Source organism: Zeus faber, assembly GCF_960531495.2.
Source record: "Zeus faber genome assembly, chromosome: 19".
Lineage (NCBI taxonomy): Eukaryota > Metazoa > Chordata > Actinopteri > Zeiformes > Zeidae > Zeus > Zeus faber.
In genome coordinates this window covers 15,968,392-15,988,209 of record NC_137206.1, presented here as the reverse complement: position 1 = coordinate 15,988,209, position 19,818 = coordinate 15,968,392, and the positions used below count along the sequence as shown (strand labels likewise).

At 48.4% G+C, this 19,818-nt stretch overlaps 1 protein-coding gene across 1 annotated transcript in view; it reads left to right on the top strand.

Moving 5' to 3' along the window:
- The first annotated feature begins 541 nt into the window (after positions 1–541).
- The window catches only part of sema5a (sema domain, seven thrombospondin repeats (type 1 and type 1-like), transmembrane domain (TM) and short cytoplasmic domain, (semaphorin) 5A), a 136,960-nt gene continuing 117,683 nt past the window's right edge, over positions 542–19,818 (top strand). The window contains exon 1 of the mRNA XM_080019970.1: positions 542–743. The gene's annotated coding sequence lies outside the window, so the exon portion shown is untranslated. The remainder of the gene's footprint in view (positions 744–19,818) is intronic.

Below are 19,818 nucleotides of genomic sequence, written 5' to 3'. Positions count from 1 at the left end.
TATTTCTAGCCCTTGCCATTGAAACAGCTTGGGAACCCTTGCTCTACCCGCAGCCCGCGGCGCGGCTGTGCGCTGCCACGTCCCTCCCCGCTCCACCGGGAAGGACGCCCGCTCCGGTCCCCCCGTCACCGCGGTGCGCGCCGCCTCCGACGCTCCCCGCTGCACCGCCTGCTCCGCTTTCCGCCTCGGGCGCCGGAGCGAATTAGTTTGAGTCCAAAGTTTTTTTTTTTTGTTTTTTTTTTTGTTTTTGTTTTTCTGGTTGTCGCACCCGGGTCCACTGCACAGATATATATATTTAATTTTTTATTATTATTGTTTTTTTCAATCTTTTATTTTTTTGTTGGTTTTTTTTTTTTCCGTGGGAGAGAGTGTTGTGTCGGTGCGACGGTGTCAGATTACAGGGAGCGCTCCTCCACCGGACAGAAATAAACCTCAGACACACACACACACACACACACACACACACACACACACACAGAGAGGGAGAGAGAGAGAGAGAGAGGGAGAGAGAGGGGGAGAGCGAGAGGAGCAGATCGAGCAGGCAGAGAGACCTCTCGATCCGCAGAGCGGGAACAAAAAGGGGACGTTGGCTCGGCGTAGGACTGAACCGCCGAGGATATTTTATTTCATTTTTTAACATTTTTTAAGCTTTTTTCCCCCCCCTCCCTCAATTTGTTTTGATTCTTAAGACTCTAGTGACCGGAGCAGACTCTGCTCGATGAAGCATCTGGACGCCTCAGTGGGTAAGGTGCAGTCCGCCTCACATCAGCTTATATATACTGTGTATATATATGTGTGTGTGTGTGTGTGTGTGTGCGTGTGCGCGCGTGTGTGTGCGTATAAATACATTTTTATACAACGATCACACATTGCTATGGTATTTAAAAAAAAAAAAAAGGAGTCAAATTCCCATTCCTGTCAAACCCGATGTGTTGTTCTGCTGGAATGGGTTGACTGTTGGAATTATGTGTAGATCCGTCTGTGCGAAAGCAAAATAGCAATAAGGGAAGAAAAAAAAAAAAAAAAGAGCACCGGGGGAAAGAGACACTTGGTAGTTCAGACACGCACTGTATCGCGGACGGGTGAGTTTCAGAAGTTTTTTCGGGGTTCGCTTTTTGGATATTATCTTGTGCAATATCTTGCCACTTGGTGGTGCTGGCAGAGAGTGCTGCGTCCTCTTGTCTTGAGAGCTTCCACCAATCGTTCGCGGTGTCCACAACAACAACAACAACAACAACAACAACAACAACAACAAAAATCTGCTTGGATTATTATAGGTATTGTTTTATCTCTTAACAGACCTCATGCGACTTCTTCCCATAAGCCTCACATCTGGCCGAAGGCTGCCAGTGAAAGCTTTTGCAGCAGAAAAGAAAGTGCGTGACGTAAAATTCAATTGGAGTTTGTTTTTGCTTCGGACGGTTCATCCCTCAAGCCGAGAGCTCTGACACACGCACCTCAGCAGATACAGTAAATGGACCTTTTTAGACGCATTGGGCTGTTCTGGGCTGGTTTCCCTTGTTGTGTTCCCTTTAAAATTGCAATATTCCCACGTCGGTATTGCTTGATGGAGAGCCGACATTCATTTGCAGTAATTATATTTGCATGAGGGCTTGTTTGTGCTTCGACACTCTGTGCTGAGAAATTCAATTTCAATTTAGTCTCGGTAACGTCATGATTCTGTTTTGAATGTAACCCATGAATTACATGACGAAAATCAATGTAGTGTAGGGAAATGGGGAAAAAAAAACAACTACACCAACAATAAGTTGACATTTCTGTGTTGTGAAAGCGGTATTGTCAAAGGTTTTGCCGATTGCTATTTCTCAATATTGCCATTTGCCATAGCCACCTTTCAAACCTCAAGCACTCCGGTGCTGATGCTGAATGCCTGAAAGATCCTTGGATTATGAAAAAAAAAAAAAAAACCCGCTCAGAAAAAAATATTAATTCAAACGCACAAAATGACTCTACCTGAACTTCTGTTCTCACACCAAGAACAAGAACTCCAACATAAATAATAGTGTTTTGCAAACCCCAACAAAAAGTCAAGGGTAAGGAGTCAAACTGAAAGAAATCACGTCAACCAAAACAAAAACACGGAGTGCGGTGCTAATTAAAGATTCAAACAATTTACAAAACTGTTTGTTGATTTCAACCGTTGAGAGGCAATCGGATTCTGATTCCGAAGTGGTGAATGATTTAACGGCTTATCCGTCTGTCACCCATGGTTCTCCAGTTTTTGGCCCTAATTTGCTCCCTGCAGCGCGTGATTCAATGTGCGCCGCCGCCTGGTCTTGACCACATTGATTACTTCATGATTAACTATGCATGTTGCCTCACTAAGCCACTCATTCGCCAGCGTTTTCGCCCGAGCCCAAGGCGAGTCCGCCACCTTTCCTTCCCTTGTAATTCACTTTCCGTCACTCACTTTTGTTGTGTACTCTGCATGAGCCAGTGAGTACACCGGCTCCCTTCAATGTCATTGTGATTCATATTGTTGTCGTGGTTGTTATTTATTTTTTATTTTTTTGCCGTCCTCCTGCCACCTCCGGGGACTTTGAAAGCAGACAAACAGCAGCAGCATCCTGTGATTTGTGGCCCCCGGAGCCGCGCGGGGGGGGGGCAAGGGGGGGGGCAAGGCCGGGGCTGTGTTGTCTCCCGTCCTACCGGGGGCCCGCCGGTGGAAAATAGTGACCCCTCGTCCAGATGGCGGAATTGCTTTTGGGCCCTCTCAGTTCACCCTCCCCTCCACCCCCCTTCATTAGGCACCGGATGCTGAACTCCCGAGAGAAAAGAGAGAGAGAGAGCGAGAGAGAGCGAGAGAGAGCGAGAGAGAGAGAGAGAGAGAGATGTGCTGGGAAAACACATTCTGCGCATGATGAACGACAAGACAAACAAGCTGGAATGAAATCAACCCACCTCAGCCCCTCTGCCCTGTCGTGTCACAACAGATAAACACTGGAAGAAACCGGCTCTCTTCGGTACCCCCTCCCACCCCCCGTGGAGCACCGCATATGATTAGTGTGATTGATATTTAAGCCGTGTTGGGAATTTGCCCGTGCGGTGACACGGAAAGCCAGCGCAAACACAGCAATTAGTCCGACCTCGGAGGATTGGCAAATTAAAGTGACCCTCTGCCGCCCCTGGCGAGCTCTCGGGTCACTATGGAAACGGGCTGAGTGACGGGACCCATTGTCGCGGACCTTTTCGTCGCCCGGCATCTCCGGCGGGGGGGGGGGGCGGGGGGGCGGACGCCCCGCCGGGAGGGGAGAGTGAAAGGCATTGTCACGCGCGCGCGCAAACTAAACAGTCATTACCCTCCGTCCCCTCCGTGGCTTTTTGGAATTCTTCTGGTTACTCATTTATCAACCCCCGCCCCTCCCACGCCCCCTCCCACCGCCTCTCTTCTCTTCACACAGAACCTCACAAAAGATAACAGAGTTGGAGGGGCTTGATTTTAACACGCTGTCCCGGGCCGGGGTGGTTTGGCGGCCGCTCTGCTTTGGGGAAACGCTCGGTCCCAAACAAAAAGCCAAAGTCCGCCGTTCCTCCCCCGTCGTGTTCCGTCCACAAGCTATCTATTCATGGCCGCCGACTTAACCGTTGCATCTTCCCCTCCGTCGCTCCTCCCGCCACTCATGCTGTCGAGGCTCCAAACGGCGGCAATCCTCTTAGGAGTCGCGAGGCAACCGGGTAATTGGGTTTATGTGATTTTCAGGGCTCCTCTTCGGGGAAGGTTTGCGGCGGGGCCGGGTCGTTCGGCGACCTTTGGGCCAGGCTCGACGCGGTCACGGCGAAGGAGCCGCCGTTACCTTTTGTCCTTTCTCTCCACCTCGACCTCATCGCCCGTCGCTCCGTTCCGATGTTGTTTATTTCGCACGGCGGAAAGGGTCACGGTGGTCGCCACGGGGATCAGGTTAACACTCCTCGGGAAGTGGGGAATGCATAATTCAGCCCTTTGACTGATTCCGCGTGCGAACGGCGGCGGCTCCGAACGGCGCGCCGGCTTTCAATCCAAGGCCGGCGGAGATACGGTTCTCGCCGTTTGCGATTGTTTGTCAAGTGGCGTGAAGTAAAACCCTACAGGGAGGCTGCGGCGATCTCCCGCTGCATGCTAAGCAGCGGGCGCCCAAACGGGGCAGGTGTACAAACAAGGCTTTTTTTCGAAATGATTTTGATTCACGGCGGAGTCGCGGGCGGGCGGAGACGTGACGATACCGCCGATCGTCGCTCGGATCCTGCAAGGAACATCCGCTTCGCTGCGGGCGGGAGAAAAAAAAGCAAAAAACCTCAAGTTGCCCGTCGGTGGAAAAAAAACAAAATTAGCCCGGGTGCCTCGCTCTCTCTCTCTCTCTCTCTCTCTCTCTCTCGTACGCCCTCGACGCCGATGCGTGGAAATTTCGCGGTTTTCTTTTTCGCAACCCACGGCGACGGCGAAGGAGAAGCACCGAGAGAGACTATTTTTAGGGCGACCATTTAATAATCCCTCTCAGCGCATTCCTCAACGGGGATCATGTCAGGGGAATACGAGGGTTGGAATAGAGATGGATCCCCACCACTCGCCCGACGACGAGGAAGGAAGTGTGGTTTTTGTGAAGTTGTTGGACTAGTGGAGTTTTTTTTTTTTTTAGCGGGGGGGGGGGGGGGTGATCTCAAGCTGATGTGAGCGCGAGAGGGTGAGGGAGAGAGAGCGAGCGAGAGAAAGAGAGGATGAGAGATGTCGCAGTGGAGCTACTCCTCCAATTCGGTTCGGGAGAGCGGATGAAGAGAAGGAGGGAAAGTAAGGGCGTGAAATAGATTCAAGGGAGGGGAGGGAGGCGGTCAAAGGTTGGAGAAATGTGTGGGGAAGTGTGACGCGGCGTAATGATTCCGACGGAAAAGAGGTGAAGAGAGGACTTGAAAATGAACGATCGGGGCGAGGCTTTGCCCGCCTTTGTTCATCGACCGGCCGAGTGTCGGAGGGCAATCAAAAAGGGCCGCGGTGCGTCGCCGGACGTGGCCGAGCATGCGCAGAGCACGCGCGCGGCCACTCGCACACACACACACACACACACACACACACACACACACACACACACACACACACACACACACACAGTTCCCTCACCCCGTCGTACCTTTTTTCCCTCTCAGCTGTCGCCCTGCTGTATTTTCCGCCAGATGAATGACTTTGAGGTGCAAACGGGACCATTATTTGACCGCGCTGCTCGGGTGGCACGGTTCCCCGCGGTCGGAGCTTCCGCCTTCTGCGCTTTCTATTACTTCGACGTTGACAACACCGCTGGGCTGCGAGACCTTTCGCGGCTTCAGACGCACGTCGAATTAGCGTGGCATATGTGCATTTGTGCTTGACTCAGGACCCGCCAGTTCCAGTGCACAGGGTATGACAAACAGCCCAGTTGCCCCTGGCAACCAGATTTGGACAGTTTTCATAGGTAAAATGTCAAAACGTATGTTTAGCAACTTCCGGCAAGGAAAATTTGTTATCCTGAATACTACCAAATACTGTAAGTGAGAATATATTGAAATATGGATGGGTGCGGCGCGGCGTGCTGTCCTTGTTAAATCCATGTTAAATCCATGTTAATCCACTGCTGCGGCTCCACTGGCCATGTCAGCATTTCTGTATTTTTCTGCGAGGGGTCTATTCTACGCAGCCCCTTTCCATAGAAACACGAGATAAAACGACAGAGGTTTCTGTAAAGAGTGCATTCCATTTAAATGTCTTTTATATCAGTCTACATTGTGCCGGAGACCTTGGAGCTGCTGTCGGATTTGCTTATTTATCAAGACCCCTTTCAAATACAAATAACAAACAGGGTGTGTCTGTGTGTGTATGTGGGGGGGATCTGATCGGGGGAGAGGTTTCCAGGATAGTGTGGAAGGAGAGGAGAGAGGGAAGCGAGGAGTGGAAGGAGAGAGGTCCGTCATAATAAAAGGGCCACGGCCATCCCAGGGGATTATTTTTCCGACTGGACACCTCCACCCCGGGGTAGTTGTAAGCCTCGTGGCAGGGGATAAAGGCAGCTTCCGCTTTACACCGAGGATCCACTCGCATTCCCTTCATTGTGGCCGTCCGGCCGAGCCCGCCGAGTGTCACAGTATTATCAAACTGTGTATCTAAATCGCTGTCGTTTCCAATAGTCCTCCCATCTCCACGGCAACGTTGACGTCCGGGATGCTCCGCCACGCAGCCGGTGGAGCCGGCGGGAAAAACCACGCTGCGCCCACGCGCCCGGCGGACCTCTGCCGTAGCGACTCGCTGCCGCGGCTCGCGACGGGAGGCCCTGATGCGACGACGCATTTGGAGCCGAATAAAGCTCCGTTAAGACCGGCTGTTTGTAGAAAATCCTTAAATCTCCCACGAATGAAATAATTTGTATTGTCTTTTAAATCATTACCAGGGGCTAATCACACACTGACCTTCCCTTCCCAACAACAATGTGAATAATGGGACGGGTGGTGGATATTCCTTATAACGGACGGATGAGAAAGGGAAGTAAAGACAATGGTGTGTATATATATATATATATATATATATATATATATATATATATATATATATATATATATATATATATAGTCTTCTTATCTGAATTTATTTGATACCTTTTTGATAAGATCTGAGAGGAAAAAGTGGAGAAGTACACTCATGCACTTGGTGTCTAGGACGGAAAATCAGGGAAGCGACACAAGATACAAAAGGGTGATCCAAGGAGAGATGGAGAGAGAGAGAGAAAGAGAGAGAGAAACAGAGATTTGAACGTGTGAATAAAGGTGGGAAAGATAAGAGCTTAAGTTTCCTCAGACAAAGGGAGCGTGAGGCTACTTTTGAAAATGAAGGCATCGGAGAGAATACAGAAAAACTAAAGGGAGAAGAGAGAGAGCGATATATATATATATAGAGATATATAGAGAGATAGAAAAGCAGATAGACAGGCGGAGGGGACGGGAGAGAAGGGATTAAGTTTACATGATGGTGCTCCTCTCAGGAGGCAGTGGCCTGGTCGGTCCCATGATGCATCTGCCTGCAGACTTCATCCGTCACTGCCAGAGGTCCAGAGAGAGAGAGAGAGAGAGAGAAAGAGAGGCAGAGAGAGAGAGAAGGAGAGAGAGAGAGAGAGAGAGAGAGAGAGAGAGAGAGAGAGGTGTAATCGGTCATAGTGGAGAGCAGTCAAGGGAGAGCTCCAAAGGGAAAAAGAAAAGTATTTCCAAAATCTTTTATTCACAGACGCACTCCAGACATGGTGCTCTCAAAGGTCATGCCCTTTATTTGTCTGTGTATGTGTGTGTGTGTGTGCGTGTGTGTGCGTGTGTGTGTGTGTGTGTGTGTGCGTGTGCGTGTGTGCGTGCGTGCGTGCGTGCGTGCATATGGTTTAACGCACCTGATTAATAAGACATTGGGATCCTCAGGACAATTGAGTGTCCACAGAATCCCAATGTCTTACTTAGGCTGTTTTAGGCATTTTAAGTCATTTTTTGAATGTTTTACCTACATCTGCTGCATTAACTGTCCCGAATCAAACATTTTATAGTGCAGTTTTAAAGTCTACATTATCATAACTCATTTAGTCTTTAAAGCTTTTTCTCGATGACACCTATACCTGTATGAGTGTGCATGTGTGACAGTGGCTGTGCATGTGTGTTTCTGAGTTTTTCTTTGTGGAAGTCTATGCATGTGTGTATTGTCTGTTTGTCTTGAGTATTTTTGTGTGTAGGTGTGTGCGGTCGTGCGTGCGTGCGTGCGTGAGTGCGTGTGTGTGATCAAGTCAGACACAATGCCGTCTCAGTTCTAAAGGTGAAGCCGTGTACAGGATGTGTGGTCTGGTCTAAACCACGGGCAGTGAATAACAAAAACCCTTGTTTCTGAATAACGCCTTTCTTTGTTGGATAAACCGTCCTGGGAAGTTGAATGAACCCTCAGTCCTCCGCCTGGCCGCACGCCAGCGCCCCGCACATTAAACCCAACCCGACCTCCACGTTCAGTAGCGCCCTGTGTGCAGGTAATAGAGCGCTCAAGTGGTTAGTGTGCTTATTGAGTGATAATAGAGGTAATAGAGTGGTAACAGTGGTAATAGTGGTAACAGTGCTGTAGTAGTTATAGAGCGGTGATAGAGCCATGATAGAGAGGTTATAGAGCGGTAGAGTGATGATAGAGGTAATAGAGTGATAATCGTGGTAACAGTGCTGTAGTAGTTATAGAGCTGTGGTAGAGCGGTTATAGAGCGGTAGGGTGATAATAAAGGTAATAGAGTGGTAATAGTGGTAACAGTGCTATAGTAGTTATAGAGTGATAGAGCCATGATAGAGTGGTTATAGAGTGGTAGAGTGATAATAGAGATAATAGTGGTAATAGCGGTAACAGTGCTGTAGTAGTTATAGAGTGGTGATAGAGCGGTTATAGAGTGGTAGAATGATAATAGTGGTAATAGAGTGGTAATAGTGGTAACAGTGCTGTAGTAGTTGTAGAGTGGTGGTCGAGTGGTTATAGAGCGGTAGAGTGATAATAGAGGTAATAGAGTGGTAATAGTGGAAACATAGCTGTAGTGATTATCGAGTGGTAATAGAGCGGTGATAAAGCGGTTATAGAGTGCTAGAATGATAATAGAGTGGTTGTAGAATGGTAATAGAGCAGTGGTAAATTCGTTATAGAGTGGTAGAGTGATAATACAGTGGTTGTAGAGTGGTAGAGTTGTGATAGAGCGGTAATTAGAGTCCAACCTTATTGTGTCTCTATCGGCGTTACCCTTCAAGGGATATGTTAATAATTACGTATTTGTCGGCCGGTGATTAAAAGTCTCGCCGGGTGGATGTTCCCTCGGAGGTAAAGATATCGGATGCGGCAGAAGACAATGGAGTAATTCTAGAGTCTAGAGTCGTGCGTTTCTTATTTATTTATTTATTTATTTATTTTTCTTTCACCGCAGACTGGGGCTGGATACAATACAGCCGTGTGATTATGCTGCTCATGGAAAAAGAGATTGTCTCCGCGCTCCCGCTCTGGGTCTATTATGTTACCAAATTCCCCGGAGGAACAGAGTTACGTTGAAGAGTTGGTGTCGACTCCTTCGCTCGTGTGCTTGTTCCCCCTGTGCAGGTGCGACTCAAGGGGGGTTTGTTTAAAGATTCCCTTTAAAGGTGTGTGTGTGTGTGTGTGTGGTGTGTGTGTGTGTGTGTGTGTGTGTGTGTGTGTGTGTGTGTGTGTGTGTGTGTGTGTGTGTGTGTGTGCGTACGTGCGTTTGCGCGTGAGTGAGTGTGTGTGCCTTTTCCCCTCCCGCCTTCGACTCAAGCAGCCACAGGCAAGTGTTAATGCAAACACACACACACACACACACACACACACACCCGGAACGCCGAGCTAACGGGTGTCCTCACAGTCAGACCGGTGTGAAAGGCTACAGCAGCAGAGGATCCGGGAAAATTTGACCGAAGTCTTGAGACAGAGGGATAGTGGCCGGAGAGAGAAAGACACAGGCAGAGTCGTGCGCATGGCGGCGTGGTTGCGTCCCGTTCTCTTCCGAGCATTTTTCGTCCTATTTTCGCACATCCTTGCAACTTGACCGGAACAAATTCCTGTGCGCCTCCTTGACATACTAGCGAGAGAAAAAAAAAAAAAAAAAAAAATTCATAATAATGTTTTTGAGTTCCTGAGTTCTGAGTGCAAGCGGTCAGGGAGGAGTCGGACGGGGAGAACAATATTATCAAACAGCCGCGCGTGTGCGTGCGAGAATGGGAAGAGAGACAGGAAAGCCCACAGGAGGAGTGCGAGCGCCGCAAAAATACAGCCTCTGTGTTTTCCCGAGATGAAGAATATTTATAGTCTTCGCTGTTTGTTTCACATACATCTCTGTTTTCATGGGCGTGCACCGGGCCTCCCGAGGTCAATGGACTGAAAGTACAGGCTCCGGTTTCACCGCGGCAGATTGCTGAGAGGTGGGCCTGCTCTCCGTCACTTTCTTTCTTTCTTTCTTTCCTTCTCTCTTTCTTTCTTTCTTTCTTTCCCTCTCTTCCTCCGGCCCGATTGCAACCCTGGCCCTGGCTCTTCTTTCTACATTGGACATACTGTACTTGTCCGATCGATTCCTTTTGAGCGTATGGCGGCGTATCGTCTCCAGAGATGCCACGGATCCGATACCCAGGGCGCCGGGCCGATACCGGCGGAAAAAAACACTGGAGGCGGGATACGAAAAATAAAGTAAGAATCCGATCCCCTCACGAAATCCAGCCTAAAACATCACAGGAACATCGTTGCGTCGTCGCCGTCGCCGCAGATCGTGGAGGGAACTTGTGTCACGGCGCAGGTTGCAACCGGCGCTGAAAACTCTAAACCAACCAACTCGATGAAGCACTTTCAGAAGCGTCGCCTGAAGGAATATGAGAAATGTACTCAGGCTGCAGCGGCCGAGAAGAAAAGTGAAAAGTGCCAAGGAAAGTAAAGAGTTCTAAAATAAAATAAAAAAAAACTGTAAAAATATCGTAGCGGCGTCAGTATCGGCAGACACCCAAGATTCCAGTATCTGTATCGGTATCGGTAAATAAAAAGTGGTATCGAGAAAATGAGGCGGCCTATGCCCCCGGAGTGAGGCGCGGACGGCTGAGGTGCTCCCACACGGCACGTCAACTGCTCTTCCTGACGACCTGGAGGCGTGCGCTCTCGCCACAACACAACATGTTACAGCGTTGTTGTCCTTCCTCAAAAAAGAACCCCCCCCCCTGCCCGCACACACACACACACACACACACGCACACACACACAATCATATATTTGCACACTCAACACACCCCTGCGGCATTGCTATAGAAGGTCTCCTGTCCTTTAAAGTGGTAATCCGTCAGATTGTTTTCTTAAAAAAAACCAAAGAAAAACATATTTAACGTGTTTTTTTTCGCCCGTACTTCATAAGAAACGGCCATTCAGTGAATGTGCGCTATCTATGTGCCCCTCTCTAAGCTTCTTCCGTCGTCGGTGGCGGAGTCCGCCGCCTTGCCCTGCAAGAGCGCGCCGAACAGGCAAGTGGAAGCCTTGGTCACCAGCACCGTTGGACGAAAAAAATATCTCCACGGCCTCAAGTGACCGAGAAAAACACCCCAAATCAGAGCCTCCAAAGTGGCTTAGAGCGCATACGAGGGTGAACCTGTCACAGCTTCGAGTGGAATTGTGCGTCTGGTGGCGTAGTATGCCCAACACGGACAATCTGAAGGACTGCGACTTCACGACGGGCAGGCAGAGTTTTATTATCTTCTCCCTTGTTCTTTAGGGTGATGCTGCATCTCCGCTTGTTGAGTTTCACACAGCTTACAAAGGAAGTGGGTTAACGGTTATTTTCGTTTTTTATCTAAATTAGACAGAATCGGTGCTAAAAGGTCACAGGCTTCCGAGGTAATCGCGGCAATTAAAATCTGGGAATTTCCCTCGGATGAGGCTGACGGGAAGCAGAAAATACTGCCTTGAGGTCGGAGCTTTTCGCCGAGCCCTCAGAAATCATAGACGGCGCACGCGAGAATATTTTAGCCCCGGCAACCTTAATCCTTCCTGCCCGCCCTCCCCCCTAGCTCCCCCGCTCCTGTGATTGGTCACGCCGACAGAGCGTCATTGTGTGTTAATAAGCGTGGAATTATAGGGACGACTTCTCCCCGCCACACTTTTCGGTCCAAACACCCACCTGGTCGTGGCAGGTCTCCCCCGGCACAACGAGACCCTCTGGAACCTGTTATTGTCATTTGTGGAGCAAAAGAAACATGCCCCCCGCCCCGCATCCTCGTCCCCCACCCCCTTCTCCCCAGGCCCCATACATCCTAATTATCACTTCTTCATTCCAAATGTAGGTCTCTGTTCCTGATCCCCAGAAAGACGTGAGGAAAATGAATGGTTGCAGACTGTAATTGATAGTCTGGGGTGTGTGTGTGTGTCCGTGTGTGTGTGTGTGTGTTCGTGTGTGTTCGTGTGTGTGCGCGCGCGCGCGTGTGTTATTCTCACCTCATGTGGGGATCTGCTTTCCTTCCAGATAATGCCAGGTGATTCCGTTTCACATCAAGTAATCACTGTAATTAGAAACTTACAGTTTTCTTTGCGCTGTTTGATTATTCGCCGCCTCCCTGCGAATGTGTTCGCCCTGCTCTGTTTTTTTATTATTTATATTATTTTTTTTTTTCTTTTGGTGTTTGGTCCCTGTTGATTTCACCTCTTTACCTCCCTCGGCCAGCGAATCAAACAGCTCTTCAAAAAAATCCATGTTGAAATGGAATTATGGATTTTCAAAAAAAGATTACATTTAAAAAAAGCAATCGCCAAGAAAAATTGGTCTCACTCACAAGTGGCTGAGCACTTAACATTGTTTCTTAAAGCTATGTGTGTGTGTGTGTGTGTGCGTGTGTGCGTGCAGCCTCAGCGGCTCTAATGATCATGTGCATATGTGTTTGTGCAGGGCTGACACTTAATCAACGCTCCGGCGGTGAGGAGCGCAATTAACATAGAGGAGGTAAAGGTGCTTAATTGGGCTTCGCACATTCACAAGGCTCGTTATTGTTTGGAAGCAGTGAAACTGGCTGTTCCACTTTTTCTGCCGGAGCAATCAGAGCATGTTGTGGAGCAGGCAGTCTGATTCTGTGACTATTCCCCACATTATTAGGGGTCCAGCCCACATTGTTATTGCTCAGATTTTTGTTATTATTAATCTCCTTGGCATTTCTTCGGGCTAACAGTGTCCGGAACACGACAACTGCCGAACCCACAGACATGGTTGAGGTCTCGTTGGAACCGGGACGTTTCAGACATATGGTGCAAGTTCTATCCACATCGATCTGCATTTGGGGCAGGAATTAATGAAAAACCGTCGTAAATTCACCGGAGGTTGAAGAACGTTGGCATACCCCGATTAGTTTGTGGAGCGGGGGGGGGCGCTTTGTGACATCATGAACCGACGTTATGAACGTCCGGGCTCGTTCACATACAGAGAGTTGCGCAGTCTAGTCCCGGCTGCTTGACGACAGACCGAAGGAGGTGGAGTGCAGTGTTCCATGTAAACTCGGAAAATTGTAACTCGTGCTGGGTTTCACAGAACCTGGGAAAACTGTAATACATACCCAATATGACTAAACTGGACCCTGTGTATTGCTGCCTGCAGCTATTTATTATTATTGATATTATTATTATTATCACTATTATTATTACACACACACACACACACACAAACTGATGTATAAAGACACAGACGCAGCCCGGACCCGGGGCATATTGCTTAAGTGGAAGCAATGACTTATATCCCGAATCTCAAATCACCCAGATGTGAAAGCAGAAAGCGCTCCATATGTTGCATATCGCAGAAGAGCACAGAACGTTCCCGAGGAATATAAATTGGACCGGCGGGAAAAGAGAAAAAAAAACGACGGTCGCAAAGAAAAGATTGACACATCCCTGGCGAGATTGAGGGTTCGAGTACGGAGGAGTGGAGCGCCACACCTGGAGGCCACATGTGGAGCTCTCCATCTCCGTCTCCACCTCCACCCCCCCCCCCCTCCTCCTCCTCCCTGCCATGTTGGGGGAGGAAAATGACGGCGTCATCATTATAGCGGAGGGTGGAGGGGCTCATTAAGTCGTTATTTATGTGCTTTGTGCTCTTTTATTACCTCCAGACACACTAGTTGCAGACGCCCACGCCCACAGGCCCCGGGAAGAATAAGATTTTGTGCAGGCGAGGGGGTCCCCGCCGTAATCGAAAAACTGCCGACACCGCCGGTCTGCTCCAGGTGTGGGAGCCCTCGGTCCCTCATATACCTTTTTCTTTTTTTTTTTTCTCGCATTTGTCTTGCTTTTCTGAAGTAAACACTTTCTCTCACCGGCCCGCGACCACGCGGTGTCCTGAATGTTTATTTACACAATGCTTCCGGAACGAGGCATCCGCTTGCAGATCTCCCATGCAAAGGAGTGGAGGAGGAAGTTGGCAGCGGGATGTTTATGTTTTTTTTTTTTAGGGGTAATTACCCCTTTAAAATGATTGCTGTTTGTTTGATAAGCCTGGGTAGAAACCTATTGGAAAAAGAAGTCGTTCAGCTCCCTATCAGGCACTTGGGTGTTTTTAGCATAAGGAAGTAGTCGTTTTTTATAGTGGTAATGGTGAAATTGTGTTGTTTTTTCAGGCACTGTGTGTGCTACTCACACAGCTTTGAATCTAATAAACAATTCCATTCAGAAAATTGAGCGATTCCAATCTTGTGATTGGGGCTTTAACCAATAAGAAAAGACTTTATCGCCAGACAAAGAAAAAAACTTGTGTAATCTCACCCAAAAGATGGAGATGTGCTCGGCACTTGGACGCAATCCGCGAGTAAAGGAGGTTTTTTAAAACAGCAGTACCTGGTTACGAGGCCCCACACTTCCCGCCTCGCAGCGCCGCACTACAGACCCAAAGTATTCCGGGCAGCCTCCTCCCCCAGCTCCGCCGGCCGACCCTGTGCTTTTCCAGCTGCGCCAGACCCGGTCCAGACCCAGTAGGCTCCTCCGGTGTTTTCCTACCCTGATCCAATTACCTCTGGCGGGCAACCCGGCACACCGCGCGTGCGCGCACCTGCACGCACGCCAGCACACACACACACACACACACACATGCGCACGAGCATGCGCGCGCACACACAGACACACACACACACACACACAGAACACATGCATACATTCACACACGGAAACATACACTCATACAAATTCAAACACAGACATTTGCAGACTCAGGATTTCCTTTACAACTCATGTTAAAGAGAATTGATAGTTTAAAGGGGCGACTTTAGACAACTTTTCAACCCCCCCCAGCATTTCCAGGGGTGGTATTATTGTCGCAAACACAACCGGATCGCTTTACGTTTTCTTTGAGCGCTGCATGGAAATGATCAACGGCCGCTTTGGAAATAAGAGAGAAGAGAGAAGCATGTTCACTGAGGAGGTAAGACACACTGAAGATTGACACAATTTTAGTTTAATTTGATTTCATTCAGTAGCACAATCGTAGACATACACACGGACGGCGCATTGACCGCTTCGACTCATTTGATGGGATACGTCTGGTGGTTGGTCGCGCATCGGTCGACGAACTTCCTGCGACGCACCGCCGTGAATGGGATCATTTTCCCGGGGATTCGGACCCGGTGGCAGTCCAAATTGCATAGCGACATTGGGGCTTGAGGGGAACAGATCTAAACGCCGATGATGTCATTGATCTATAGCCGTTACACTGCAATCGACATCAACTTCATAATTATATGTAAAAGCAAGGAAAAGTTGTCGCTTTTTTTTCACACACGCGCACACACACACACACACACACACACACACACACACACACACACACACACACACACACACACACGTGCATGTATGGATTTGATGGCCGAAAATTTGTGCCATGTGGTGGTCTGCAAGCAGGTTCTCTCTAAAGCCGGCCCCGCGTTTACTTCCTCACTCCCTTTTCCCTCTTGCCTTTCTCTCTCTCTAGTTCTCCTTTGCTCCCACATCTAGGCCCATCAAATTCCTTCCTCTCATTTGAAACCCTTTTCCCTCGGATTAAAAAAAGAAGGCCCTTTATTACCTCCCCCGTCCGTTGCCCGTAGCTTTCCATCGCCTCGCTCGCCTCCCCTTTTGTTCCCGCCCGACCTCCTTTACAGCCGCTCTCTTCCTCCCCCCCCCCCGCGTCGGCCGCGCCGTCCTCCTCTCCTCCACCTCCCGCCCTCATCTCATCTAACCCTATCTAGTCTCCACCAACTCCTGCACCTCTCCTCATCCTTTGTTCCTCCATCTCTCATCATTATCGGCCTCTCTCTCCGTTAATCTGCCGGAGTGACCCTCTACTCTCGCCTCTGCCTTTCTTCGCTCTCCCGTCGCACTGGTTCTGCCACTTTCTGCCCTTTCCTTGTGCCGCCGCTGCGCATCTGCGATCCATGACTCTGTTTAACATCGGCCGAGCGGCTGGGCGTCTAAAAATAATATCGGCCGACGGTAACGCTGTTGCAGCGCGCCCACGCGTGCACGCGGATGTACAAATTCACGCCCAAATTCCCGCATTTAAAGGCATCTAAAAATACACGCACGCACGCACACACACACACACACCTCCACATAAGGTCTGTTGAAACATACATCACGTACACGTACATGTGGTCAATATCACACGCATAATAAGGTACATCTGCTGTCTCTCCATCATGCAGTGATGACTGTTTTGTGATAGTTCTCCTTTTGACTTTGGTCGTTCTATGTACCCCATGTGGATCTGTGTCAGGTGTGGTGTTCCATTGCTGTACCGCTCGAGTAAATGTAACATTAACCACACGCTGGGAGGCGGTAGCAATGCACGAACCTGCGGGTTTTTTGTTGTTGTTTGATTTGTTGTTTTTTTGGGGGGTGGGGGCACTAGGGTACATTGGGGTGCGCATCCCGTTCCCCGTTTCTGCAAACAAAACAAAAATAGGTTTCTACTTTTTACTAGATGTATTTATTTTTTCTTGTGCAACCCTTGCCGCGTCGGCAGAGCCATTGATGCCCCGCCCCCATGGAGTACCGGCACATATTGATTTCCACGGCTCTCCTGTGAAAACTGCATGGGCCCCCCTTCCAATTTGTTCTGGCTACAGCACATAACCATTCCCTGAGTCTGAATCTCGATTTGGGAACGGGAAAGACACAAGTCATGAGTGTGCCTCAGGCAGCCCTGTTAGAGCCCAACAAGATCCTTAAGTTTCTATTCAGTGAGCGAGCGAGCGAGCAAGAGAGAGAGTCTTTGACTCACAAACTAACTTAATAATCACTGAATCATGGTGGGGAAAACAGGCATTTGGGATAATTCATATAAAATGTGATTGATGTACACTTTGCATCCCACCAAAAAAAGAAAAAAAAATGTTTACGTGCGCATTATAATTAGGTTTTGCGATCCCTTCACAATTCAGAGCCAATGGAGTCATCTGAAGGGTCGGAAAATCGAACGACCCTTTTTACACGGTGACTCGCCGAGAATCGAATCTCAATAAAGGGCCAAACCTTTCATCACTAGAGGCCAAAACACATAAAGATGCACCAGCGCGCGCGTGTACGCAGCGCCGAAGGAAGACACGTTGACAGAAAACACTTCGGAGGATTGTTTGCAACTCGGGGTTTGCAAAGGGGAGAAAAACAAAAAAAGAAAGCGCGGGGAAACACACCTGCACACGAATTTACAACCTCTGATACACAGGAAAAGAATCATGTAAACACAAAGCGGTACGGATGCATCGGGAGGACAGATGTGTGCACGATCTAACGCGCACACACACACACACACACACACACACACACACACACACACACACAGGCACAGTATGTGGGAGAAAGACGCAAACAGTAGTGGAAACATTTGGGTCAGGTAGACGGCTCTGCACCAGCAAGCCATTCTAAATTGTTGAGAGAAAGCATGCCCGCACAAGCACAAGCACAAGCACACGCACACACACACACACACACATACATACACTCTCACACACGCACACACAGACACACACAAACACATACACAGAGGGAATAACATCTGTTTTGGCTTACAATCAAGCCCAGCTGGACCTCGGGGGCTGGAGCCTCCACAACAATACCGCGTGATGAACCAAGGCCTTTAAAAGAGGTCCTGGTGGGCTTCAGAGTGATGGGCGGTTAACAACCAGCAGCCACAACCCATAATTATTATCGAGGCAGTAGGGATGCAAAAAGAGGAATTTCCTTAATGGATAGTTGTTAACCTTAACAAACAATCATAGATCAATTGATTATCTAAATGCTGATGAGGTCACCAGGGCGTGGCACCGCGGCGCCCTAGGGGACGCCCCACACCTCCGACATTTTGGGACAGGGCGCGAGGAGCGTTTCTTCCTCATTTCATTTCATTTCATTTCCAAACGGAGAAGTTCGCGGCAAGGGTGGCTGAGCCGGTTCGCGCATATTTAAACTTTTTGTCGTCCTCCGCGACCGAATGAGTCGGATGTTACGTAGCAGATCAAGTCTGGGGCGGATATGGACGACGACAACGGGCTAATGAAATGATTTTAACATTATTAAAAACCGTGTGTATAAAACAGACGCAAAATAATTTTGTTACATTTATTTGAATGGAGTCATCACCATGGCAACATATCGCTCCGTTTTGGTTTTTTTCCCCTTCCCCCCGCTGTTCAGAAAGTGCCGTTATCCCACTCCCTACCTCCTACTCCACTGGGAATTTATTTTCCTCGACTGCCCTCTGTCGTTCCGGTGAGCACTACTGCGTCCTGGCTGGGTGTTTCTTTTTGCCCCGCGGCCCACGGAGATGCCCCGCCGACACAATAACAACAGCGCAGATTGTTCAGTTCTTATCGATGACACAAAATGAATCGGTTCAATTCTTATTTGGAATCAATGGGCAGTGGAAATCAAGCTCAAAGTAATGCCCGGCATAGTTAGGGAATAATTTAGGTCAGTCCGACAGAGGCAGAGGACCGACCGAGAAGGTTTTTGCCCCTTTTGAAGAAGGTGCTGTAGTGTGTGTAGTGTGTAGTGTACTCCCCATGAATATGCATTGTGAGTCGGGGGGGATTGTTTCCTCTACGCGGCGATATGGAGCACGATCCTAAAGATAGAATGCAAATTTATTTATTACAGTTAAAAGTGATAGCATTTAGCTTTGATGTGGAGCCATCAAAGGCTGTGGTGCAGCGGAGTGGGTCAGGCGGGCACCGTGTGCGCCGTGTCTCGAGCATCCCCGGGCTTAAATAAGACCTATCACAGCTGCACATATACATAGATGCACGCCGCACCATTTCCAACAATGCTATCACTATACATTTCCCACGATACTATCACGACACTTTTCCCGGGATACTATCACAGTACTTTAACCACGGTGCGATGCTATCGCGATACATTTCCAACGATGCTATCACTATACAGTTCCCACGATACGAAGACGAAGATTTGATTATTCGGTAGAATCACTTGCGAAGCAAATTAGTTTTCCGAGTTCCCCTGAACGCGGCATTACTTCTAGTGGTCAACCGATTAATCGGCCAAATAATTTATTAATTGACGTCATCAAGTGGCGACTCTTACTCTTAAAGGGACAGGGCAGGCTTTTCCTCGGTATTTATGCTTTTTTTTTTTTTTGTCAAAATTTAATTAATTTCATATTTATCAGGATTTGGTGATATTTATGACAAAAATAAATAAAATATTTTTTTTTCCTGATTTACAAATGTAATGTATGTCTGCTAAAAGATTTCAATTTAGAAGTGCAGATCTACTGAACAAACAACAAGCCAACAGAGATAATACGTGTGTGTATCGTTTGTTATTATTATTAAATTGTTGTATATTATCAGGTGCAAAACAAAACAACTGCATGGTGATACTGAAATGAATAGCAGAGTTTCCGAGTTCCTGTGAACGCAGCATCGCTTCCTGCTTTGAAGCGATTTCAACCGGAGGGCCGTGTTCGCCTCTTTTTACATGATATCAGACAACGATGATTTATTTATTTCGAATTCCTCATTGAAATGTTATCCCTGTGCATTCTTGCAAGCTTCTATCTGTTTAATCCTGTTATTGTAATGCACACTGACTGACAAAACAAAGCAAAAACAAAACAAACAAAAAAAACCACTGCTCGGCTCGAGGAATCTCAGTTGACTGACAGACCGACAGATGATTCGACTCGTCGACTTTCAGGGGACGGCCCTACATGATACATTTCCCACGGTAATGTCACTGTCATGATACATTTCCCACGTTATGATACTGTCGAGATATATCTCCCACGATAACCATATAATGAG